Source organism: Vidua chalybeata, unplaced genomic scaffold (genome assembly GCF_026979565.1).
Source record: "Vidua chalybeata isolate OUT-0048 unplaced genomic scaffold, bVidCha1 merged haplotype scaffold_258_ctg1, whole genome shotgun sequence".
NCBI lineage: Eukaryota > Metazoa > Chordata > Aves > Passeriformes > Viduidae > Vidua > Vidua chalybeata.
The window spans coordinates 20424-31297 of record NW_026530384.1 but is presented as its reverse complement, the minus strand read 5'-3'; the positions used below and the strand labels follow the sequence as shown (position 1 = coordinate 31297).

At 43.3% G+C, this 10874-nt stretch overlaps 2 long non-coding RNA genes across 4 annotated transcripts; both read left to right on the top strand.

The window, feature by feature from the left end:
* Window positions 1–2434: 2434 nt before the first annotated feature.
* On the top strand, window positions 2435–4043 carry LOC128783385 (uncharacterized). 2 transcript variants are annotated; one of them, XR_008429139.1, is made up of 2 exons: window positions 2435–2572; window positions 3204–4043. It is a non-coding gene; the product is annotated as an uncharacterized LOC128783385 (long non-coding RNA). The 2 variants fall into 2 exon arrangements; XR_008429138.1 differs by having other exon boundaries at window positions 3196–4043.
* A 3982-nt stretch (window positions 4044–8025) lies between these two features.
* Window positions 8026–9642, top strand: LOC128783384 (uncharacterized). 2 transcript variants are annotated; one of them, XR_008429137.1, is made up of 2 exons: window positions 8026–8163; window positions 8793–9642. It is a non-coding gene; the product is annotated as an uncharacterized LOC128783384 (long non-coding RNA). The 2 variants fall into 2 exon arrangements; XR_008429136.1 differs by having other exon boundaries at window positions 8785–9642.
* Window positions 9643–10874: the final 1232 nt, after the last annotated feature.

The window sequence follows — 10874 nt, the reverse complement described above, 5'->3', positions numbered from 1 at the left end:
CTCAGGAGTCAGCATTGCAATTGCTGATTTTTGAAGCAACAGCTCATCAAGCAGTTGCAGACCCCTATCCATCCTACAGATCCTTTCCAGGTGGAATGGGGATTTGCCTCCTCAGGGCTGTCAGTACACATATGGCAGCGGGGTGCTGAGGGTCTGACAAGACCTGTTGGTTTTTACTCCCGTGGTTCCAAAGATGCTGAGAAAAGATACACTACCTGGGAAAAAGGATTGTTGATGGTTATCTTAGCTTTCCTAGAAGTAGAAAAAATTGCACGAAAACAACCAATTGTATTGAGAGGCCCCTTCAAGGTTATTAAGACAGCCACTAGTGGGACTCCCCCTCCTGACGGGGTGGCCCAGAGGGCCTTAGTGAGAAAGTGGTATGCTCAGCTTGAACATTACTGTAACTTCTTCTCAATGACAGAAGGATCTGTAAAAACTTTACCAATCCAAGAAACGGAGAGCTTGGACAAACCTGCCTCTGTAATCAAAGTAACCCCTCCTTTCTGCCCCAAACAATCAGCAAACTCTTGGTTTACTGATGCTTCTGCTAAAGGGAAAGGAAAACTATGGAAATATAGGGCAGAAGCCCTCCACTTTTCCTCTGGTGAGCAAATGATTACAGAGGGAGAAGGTAGTGCACACACTGGGGAGCTGATAGCTGTCTGGCGTGTTTTTCAACGAGAAGCACAGAATTCCTCTTTGGTCTGCATCTACACTGACTCCTATGCTCTCTACCAAATGATCCTAATAATCCAGCTCATGACCCTGGCCAACCTGTTCTGGTGGACCTCTCTTACTATAGGACTAGTAGCACTTGTGCTAAACCCCCTCTGAATAAATATGCATGGGAAGCCTCTGGTGCTCTAGGGAAAGAGCATTGGACAAATACATGCTGGATAATTCCATCATTCTAACTTTTCTGCCTCTCGGCGGCAGAATTCTGTTGTGTTTACTTTTTCAGAAGAACTCCGAGGGACATGAAGACCACCTAATCCATGATCAAACTGGTAATACTTTTCTGCATCCTACCACAACCCCATGGCCAGAAACCAGCTGAGTGACCGTGGTCTGAACTAATTGTGGTAGCATGCAGAAAAAGTGAAAGGCTCTCTTTAAGCACAAAAAGGTCTGCACGCACCCAAGCGTACAGGATTGTTGGCACAATTTTACACTAACACAGACTGCAGAAGTGGTTTGTTTATGGGGAAAAAACACCAAAGGGCTTTCTTTTAAGTTTATAATAAATGCTGTAGCTCAATCTACTACGGTTTATACCACCACCACTACCACCACTCGAGCCCAGCCACCAGTTATGCTTACCCCGAAAATTTTTGAAGTTGGACCATATATAATCAGGAAAACTGGCCAACAACAGATATTATTTGATCCGGCATGGTCTCTTAAACAAGTCAAATTGCTGATGCAAAACAATGTCTCAGAAATACAACCAGCTTGTTCACCCTTTTTGCAAACCTCTTTTCAGGCTTGGACAACCTGGCTGCGACAGTGGAACCCTCCTAAAAACGGGTGCCAAGAGACATAACTGGTGTTGTGGGAACAGAATTGGGAATCAGTTCAGAGGTATTAATGAATAAATTGGCTTCTACGACTAGAGATTTGACCAAAATACAGCAACCACTGCAGTCGTCCTTATCGGCCTTGGGAACACATCAGTGCTTGCTATCAAACATTCTACCAAATTGGGAAAAGATAAATGTGAAGGATAAAAAATTGATCATTGATGCACTTAATGCCACACAAAGCAATGTTTCCTTAGCTCTTAGCTGTATCCAGGCTCAATTATGGATGCAGTCAGTTGCTGCCTCAATTATAAGAGAAGGTGAAGAAGGCACTTTTCCTACTGAGATTAGGAAAATAGTCTGGGACAGTGCCACTGACTTTGAAAGAGATTTCCAATCCTGGTGGAATTTAGTGAATTTTACCTATGACCCTAACACAAACACAGCCACAGCATTTTGTGCTGACCATAAGTAATGCCTCAGTGCATTTGATATTCCCTAGCATCGCATTAGGATTAAATCATGATGGACCCACTTTCTATCCTTCTGAACATAGAGAATGGGCCCGTCAAATTGATGACAAATGGCAAACTGTCAATTTAGAGTCCTGTACTATCCGAGAACAACTAGGGTTTATCTGTGAAGGTAATGCAATTATAGCTCAAGATATCTGTTTAGACACAGAACAAAATAGCTGTCATTTTGATATTCATCCTAACGAGACTTCTGAAACAGTCCTTGTATCTACAGGCAATGGGCGTGCCTGCTTCAGAACCGCTTGTGATACTGTGTTTATAGAAAGTACAGTAGTAGATACTAAAAATCATTCAAATTATTGTGCTTGCAACTTTACTAAAATTGCAGGATGTGATTTTTCTTTTGTAGCTCCAGTTACCTTACATGAACTTTTAGAATCCAATCTCATGTTGATTCACAAGCTACTGCCTACTCCCATTGGGATGAACCTTACTTTGGTAAAGCAACCATTACTTCATCAAGATCTAATAGAGATCCTAGGAAAAATCAAGGAGAATGGACAGAGAACTCTGGTAACTGTTCATCATGATGTGCAAGAAATACATCGTGTTGTAGAAAGGGTGGAAAGTGATGCCGAGCACAAGTGGAGGGATACCCTTTTCGGGTGGTCACCCACCGCCACCGGTATCCTGAACAAATTGTGCCATCCCGTTGTTGTTCTTCTGATTTTAGTTATGATTGGTTTTGTTTTATCAGTAATCTTGCTTATTGTAAATTGGAGAATGATGAAACGATGAACAAAATTAACATCTATAATTAATGCACACCACTTGGCCGACATCCTTTACACTATAGATGTTCCCAGGACTGTAGACACAAGAAGATTATAGGGTTGGTAGATATGTTTTACATCATTTTCTTTTATGATTTGTTTTAATCACTGTTTTAATTATTTTTGTTTCTTGATTATAAAATTATACTGAGTAATATCGATGATACTAGGTTTATTACTTTACTGCTTAATATTGATTATACTGGTTTATTATTTGGTCAATTTATTGTTTAATTGATTAATATTGATTATTATTTAAACAAACTATTGCTGATTTAATTCTTGTCTTAGTTTTCCTGTTTTCTCTTTCCTTTCCTTTTTCTCTTCCCTTTTCCCTGGAATGTGCTGCCAACACTTGATGAGTCCTGAAGACTCCACGACGACACCATGGAACCCTGCTGATGAAGATCTTTCGAGGGCAATCGTCAGTCACGGGGTGGTGTAAGAGCCCGTCTGAAGCCCCTCATTTTCCATTCTGCCTTCCGATTGCCACGAGAAAGAATCCCTTCCTCCACTGCAGTTCCGGCTTAGAACAGGACACAGTGCAGGTGCAACCACTGAACCGTCATGCTAGCTGTTCCGAACAAGGCCTGGCAAGAACTTGGCAAGGACTTGGCAAAGACCTGACGTGGACCCAGCACGGGACAGCCTGATGCGCGGCCTGCTTCTAATCTCCGTTCTTAAGCCAAATGAACTTTTGGGGTGACTCCCGGGGTCCTTCATTGAAGACCCCTCATCTGCCTCGTTACCAGTGTGACAAACAAAGAATGAGAACCCTCCTCCCAAGGACTGAGACTGAGACCCCTGCTATAGGGAGGAGGGGAAATTGGTGGTCTGACCACTAATGACATGACCTGTTTCCCTTCAGTGATTCAAATGGACTTATTCTTCATTGGATTCGTCTTGCTTTGGTGGTTTCTGTGGACTCAGCTGTTCCCGCGTGGCGATTACAATGGACTCTCGTTGTTCCACTTGCTCCCCCCTCTTTCCTCTGTGGACTATAACTGGAGCCCCGAGTCGACCAGAACTTCGGAGACTCCCCCGACACGACAGACGGATCCCCATCGTCCGGACCACTGAGGATCTCGCCTGTGTTGGTAGCTATTCCCATACCCCTCTTCTCTCTCTCTCTCTCCTTTTATCTCCTTTCCGATCCCCACTATCGCATTTACTGTTTTGGCCCCTAATAAAGGTGCATTTGTTGTGATTAACTGATAGTCCCTTGTTGTTTGCCTTTTTGCACTTTTGGGATCGGTGAAAAGAACCATCACGACACCCCGCAAGAAGCGGATCGTGACATTAAAATTGGCGTCACGGACAGGATTTCTGTCTAGACAGAAGGGTTGCAGCTGAAAAGGCACCCACACTGTCTTTGGAAATTCACAAAGGATCCACTAGTGCAAAAGGCGGGACACTTGTTTTGTTGTTGTTGTGTATCTGGTCTGGGAAGGAAGGGACAACTTGAAGCAACTAAGCAGAGCCTCCCAGGCAGATTATTGTCCTTTCACCCAGCCAGGGAAGCGAAGGGCGACACAGCGAGGGCTGTGTAGTTTTGTGGAACTTAAGTTTGTAGCTCCCTGTCGTGGTTTTGGTCCCTTCACAAAATGAGTGACAATCTTAGCCTTGAAATTAAAGCTGAATTTTATGCACTACTAGCCAAACACAATGCCAGACCTTCTACGGAAGGAGAAAAATGGGCACAGAGTAATTGGTTGAACTTAGAAAATGTTATTGATAGAGTGTGTTCATTACAACATGAAACAAAATTCAAACTGGGCAAAAATAAAACTATCTTATGCTCAGTTTTGGGAGCTTGTCTTACGGCAGCTATAGAAAATGGCTTCGAGCGAAGAAGTGAGGAACATGCTATAATAGACTCCCTTCAAAATCTAGTTTTTGAAATTTTGCAAAAACAGTTCTATGAAGCAAAAGATGTGATCTATGCATTGCGAGCTGCCTTAACAGAGGAACATGTTAACAAATCACATCATGCTGATTCCTCTACAGAGCCTGAGGAGAAGGAAACTCCTCACATGAAACAAATCTATCCTCATCAAGAACTTGAAGCAGCAAGTAATTGTGGGGAACATTGCTGCCATCACTTGAGACCCTTGATTAAAACTATCTCAGTGCATAGCTATCTCAGTGATGATGATCTCCAACCTCACATCACAACCAAACACATACCATCACAACTAAACACTGCCACTGAGCTAGCTAAGCTTAAAAGGGAATATGGACACCCTCCACATGAATCAGAAACAGAATATGTTTCCGGGTGTCCCTCACTGGTGGTGATCAAATTCAATTAACTGAACAGGAAGCCAGTGGGTACTGGGACATGGTGTCTTCTTAACAACAGGAGAGAAAGGTGACACATGGTCCCTGACACAGCGTGCAGCTTTTTGGGCCGGGGGAACAAGCCCCTTGGAAAGGGGAGATCCCATAGCTAGAATTAGTACCCCCGACCAACTCTTGGAAAATGTGCACAAAGCTGCTTGCCTGCAAATGACTCTCAAAAAGAAATTAATTCCTGCCTTTGAATCCCTGATGCAATTACCTGTGAAGCCCGAGATAACGACCCCTTGAATTTGTGGGCTTCCAGAATCACTCAAACCTACAGCAATTCTCCTTCCAAAAACGATAGCAGCTGTATCTCCTGTAGAAAGACCAGATAGATTTCCTAGTAAGCAGAAGGACCCATTTGTTCCCCTTTATGACTTGTTGAGGAAAGGGGTGAAATGGGATTGGAGTCTTTCTCAGGAGTCAGCATTGCAATTGCTGATTTTTGAAGCAACAGCTCATCAAGCAGTTGCAGACCCCTATCCATCCTACAGATCCTTTCCAGGTGGAATGGGGATTTGCCTCCTCAGGGCTGTCAGTACACATATGGCAGCGGGGTGCTGAGGGTCTGACAAGACCTGTTGGTTTTTACTCCCGTGGTTCCAAAGATGCTGAGAAAAGATACACTACCTGGGAAAAAGGATTGTTGATGGTTATCTTAGCTTTCCTAGAAGTAGAAAAAATTGCACGAAAACAACCAATTGTATTGAGAGGCCCCTTCAAGGTTATTAAGACAGCCACTAGTGGGACTCCCCCTCCTGACGGGGTGGCCCAGAGGGCCTTAGTGAGAAAGTGGTATGCTCAGCTTGAACATTACTGTAACTTCTTCTCAATGACAGAAGGATCTGTAAAAACTTTACCAATCCAAGAAACGGAGAGCTTGGACAAACCTGCCTCTGTAATCAAAGTAACCCCTCCTTTCTGCCCCAAACAATCAGCAAACTCTTGGTTTACTGATGCTTCTGCTAAAGGGAAAGGAAAAGTATGGAAATATAGGGCAGAAGCCCTCCACTTTTCCTCTGGTGAGCAAATGATTACAGAGGGAGAAGGTAGTGCACACATTGGGGAGCTGATAGCTGTCTGGAGTGTTTTTCAACGAGAAGCACAGAATTCCTCTTTGGTCTGCATCTACACTGACTCCTATGCTCTCTACCAAATGATCCTAATAATCCAGCTCATGACCCTGGCCAACCTGTTCTGGTGGACCTCTCTTACTATAGGACTAGTAGCACTTGTGCTAAAACCCCCTCTGAATAAATATGCATGGGAAGCCTCTGGTGCTCTAGGGAAAGAGCATTGGACAAATACATGCTGGATAATTCCATCATTCTAACTTTTCTGCCTCTCGGCGGCAGAATTCTGTTGTGTTTACTTTTTCAGAAGAACTCCGAGGGACATGAAGACCACCTAATCCATGATCAAACTGGTAATACTTTTCTGCATCCTACCACAACCCCATGGCCAGAAACCAGCTGAGTGACCGTGGTCTGAACTAATTGTGGTAGCATGCAGAAAAAGTGAAAGGATCTCTTTAAGCACAAAAAGGTCTGCACGCACCCAAGCGTACAGGATTGTTGGCACAATTTTACACTAACACAGACTGCAGAAGTGGTTTGTTTATGGGGAAAAACACCAAAGGGCTTTCTTTTAAGTTTATAATAAATGCTGTAGCTCAATCTACTACGGTTTATACCACCACCACTACCACCACTCGAGCCCAGCCACCAGTTATGCTTACCCCGAAAATTTTTGAAGTTGGACCATATATAATCAGGAAAACTGGCCAACAACAGATATTATTTGATCCGGCATGGTCTCTTAAACAAGTCAAATTGCTGATGCAAAACAATGTCTCAGAAATACAACCAGCTTGTTCACCCTTTTTGCAAACCTCTTTTCAGGCTTGGACAACCTGGCTGCGACAGTGGAACCCTCCTAAAAAACGGGTGCCAAGAGACATAACTGGTGTTGTGGGAACAGAATTGGGAATCAGTTCAGAGGTATTAATGAATAAATTGGCTTCTACGACTAGAGATTTGACCAAAATACAGCAACCACTGCAGTCGTCCTTATCGGCCTTGGGAACACATCAGTGCTTGCTATCAAACATTCTACCAAATTGGGAAAAGATAAATGTGAAGGATAAAAAATTGATCATTGATGCACTTAATGCCACACAAAGCAATGTTTCCTTAGCTCTTAGCTGTATCCAGGCTCAATTATGGATGCAGTCAGTTGCTGCCTCAATTATAAGAGAAGGTGAAGAAGGCACTTTTCCTACTGAGATTAGGAAAATAGTCTGGGACAGTGCCACTGACTTTGAAAGAGATTTCCAATCCTGGTGGAATTTAGTGAATTTTACCTATGACCCTAACACAAACACAGCCACAGCATTTTGTGCTGACCATAAGTAATGCCTCAGTGCATTTGATATTCCCTAGCATCGCATTAGGATTAAATCATGATGGACCCACTTTCTATCCTTCTGAACATAGAGAATGGGCCCGTCAAATTGATGACAAATGGCAAACTGTCAATTTAGAGTCCTGTACTATCCGAGAACAACTAGGGTTTATCTGTGAAGGTAATGCAATTATAGCTCAAGATATCTGTTTAGACACAGAACAAAATAGCTGTCATTTTGATATTCATCCTAACGAGACTTCTGAAACAGTCCTTGTATCTACAGGCAATGGGCGTGCCTGCTTCAGAACCGCTTGTGATACTGTGTTTATAGAAAGTACAGTAGTAGATACTAAAAATCATTCAAATTATTGTGCTTGCAACTTTACTAAAATTGCAGGATGTGATTTTTCTTTTGTAGCTCCAGTTACCTTACATGAACTTTTAGAATCCAATCTCATGTTGATTCACAAGCTACTGCCTACTCCCATTGGGATGAACCTTACTTTGGTAAAGCAACCATTACTTCATCAAGATCTAATAGAGATCCTAGGAAAAATCAAGGAGAATGGACAGAGAACTCTGGTAACTGTTCATCATGATGTGCAAGAAATACATCGTGTTGTAGAAAGGGTGGAAAGTGATGCCGAGCACAAGTGGTGGGATACCCTTTTCGGGTGGTCACCCACCGCCACCGGTATCCTGAACAAATTGTGCCATCCCGTTGTTGTTCTTCTGATTTTAGTTATGATTGGTTTTGTTTTATCAGTAATCTTGCTTATTGTAAATTGGAGAATGATGAAACGATCAACAAAATTAACATCTATAATTAATGCACACCACTTGGCCGACATCCTTTACACTATAGATGTTCCCAGGACTGTAGACACAAGAAGATTATAGGGTTGGTAGATATGTTTTACATCATTTTCTTTTATGATTTGTTTTAATCACTGTTTTAATTATTTTGTTTCTTGATTATAAAATTATACTGAGTAATATCGATGATACTAGGTTATTACTTTACTGCTTAATATTGATTATACTGGTTTATTATTTGGTCAATTTATTGTTTAATTGATTAATATTGATTATTATTTAAACAAACTATTGCTGATTTAATTCTTGTCTTAGTTTTCCTGTTTTCTCTTTCCTTTCCTTTTTCTCTTCCCTTTTCCCTGGAATGTGCTGCCAACACTTGATGAGTCCTGAAGACTCCACGACGACACCATGGAACCCTGCTGATGAAGATCTTTCGAGGGCAATCGTCAGTCACGGGGTGGTGTAAGAGCCCGTCTGAAGCCCCTCATTTTCCATTCTGCCTTCCGATTGCCACGAGAAAGAATCCCTTCCTCCACTGCAGTTCCGGCTTAGAACAGGACACAGTGCAGGTGCAACCACTGAACCGTCATGCTAGCTGTTCCGAACAAGGCCTGGCAAGAACTTGGCAAGGACTTGGCAAGGACTTGGCAAAGACCTGACGTGGACCCAGCACGGGACAGCCTGATGCGCGGCCTGCTTCTAATCTCCGTTCTTAAGCCAAATGAACTTTTGGGTGACTCCCGGGGTCCTTCATTGAAGACCCCTCATCTGCCTCGTTACCAGTGTGACAAACAAAGAATGAGAACCCTCCTCCCAAGGACTGAGACTGAGACCCCTGCTATAGGGAGGAGGGGAAATTGGTGGTCTGACCACTAATGACATGACCTGTTTCCCTTCAGTGATTCAAATGGACTTATTCTTCATTGGATTCGTCTTGCTTTGGTGGTTTCTGTGGACTCACCTGTTCCCGCGTGGCGATTACAATGGACTTTCGTTGTTACACTTGCTCCCCCCTCTTTCCTCTGTGGACTATAACTGGAGCCCCGAGTCGACCAGAACTTCGGAGACTCCCCCGACACGACAGACGGATCCCCATCGTCCGGACCACTGAGGATCTCGCCTGTGTTGGTAGCTATTCCCATACCCCTCTTCTCTCTCTCTCTCTCCTTTTATCTCCTTTCCGATCCCCACTATCGCATTTACTGTTTTGGCCCCTAATAAAGGTGCATTTGTTGTGATTAACTGATAGTCCCTTGTTGTTTGCCTTTTTGCACTTTTGGGATCGGTGAAAAGAACCATCACGACACCCCGCAAGAAGCGGATCGTGACATTAAAATTGGCGTCACGGACAGGATTTCTGTCTAGACAGAAGGGTTGCAGCTGAAAAGGCACCCACACTGTCTTTGGAAATTCACAAAGGATCCACTAGTGCAAAAGGCGGGACACTTGTTTTGTTGTTGTTGTGTATCTGGTCTGGGAAGGAAGGGACAACTTGAAGCAACTAAGCAGAGCCTCCCAGGCAGATTATTGTCCTTTCACCCAGCCAGGGAAGCGAAGGGCGACACAGCGAGGGCTGTGTAGTTTTGTGGAACTTAAGTTTGTAGCTCCCTGTCGTGGTTTTGGTCCCTTCACAAAATGAGTGACAATCTTAGCCTTGAAATTAAAGCTGAATTTTATGCACTACTAGCCAAACACAATGCCAGACCTTCTACGGAAGGAGAAAAATGGGCACAGAGTAATTGGTTGAACTTAGAAAATGTTATTGATAGAGTGTGTTCATTACAACATGAAACAAAATTCAAACTGGGCAAAAATAAAACTATCTTATGCTCAGTTTTGGGAGCTTGTCTTACGGCAGCTATAGAAAATGGCTTCGAGCGAAGAAGTGAGGAACATGCTCTAATAGACTCCCTTCAAAATCTAGTTTTTGAAATTTTGCAAAAACAGTTCTATGAAGCAAAAGATGTGATCTATGCATTGCGAGCTGCCTTAACAGAGGAACATGTTAACAAATCACATCATGCTGATTCCTCTACAGAGCCTGAGGAGAAGGAAACTCCTCACATGAAACAAATCTATCCTCATCAAGAACTTGAAGCAGCAAGTAATTGTGGGGAACATTGCTGCCATCACTTGAGACCCTTGATTAAAACTATCTCAGTGCATAGCTATCTCAGTGATGATGATCTCCAACCTCACATCACAACCAAACACATACCATCACAACTAAACACTGCCACTGAGCTAGCTAAGCTTAAAAGGGAATATGGACACCCTCCACATGAATCAGAAACAGAATATGTTTTCCGGGTGTCCCTCACTGGTGGTGATCAAATTCAATTAACTGAACAGGAAGCCAGTGGGTACTGGGGACATGGTGTCTTCTTAACAACAGGAGAGAAAGGTGACACATGGTCCCTGACACAGCGTGCAGCTTTTTGGGCCGGGGGAACAAGCCCCTTGGAAAGGGGAGA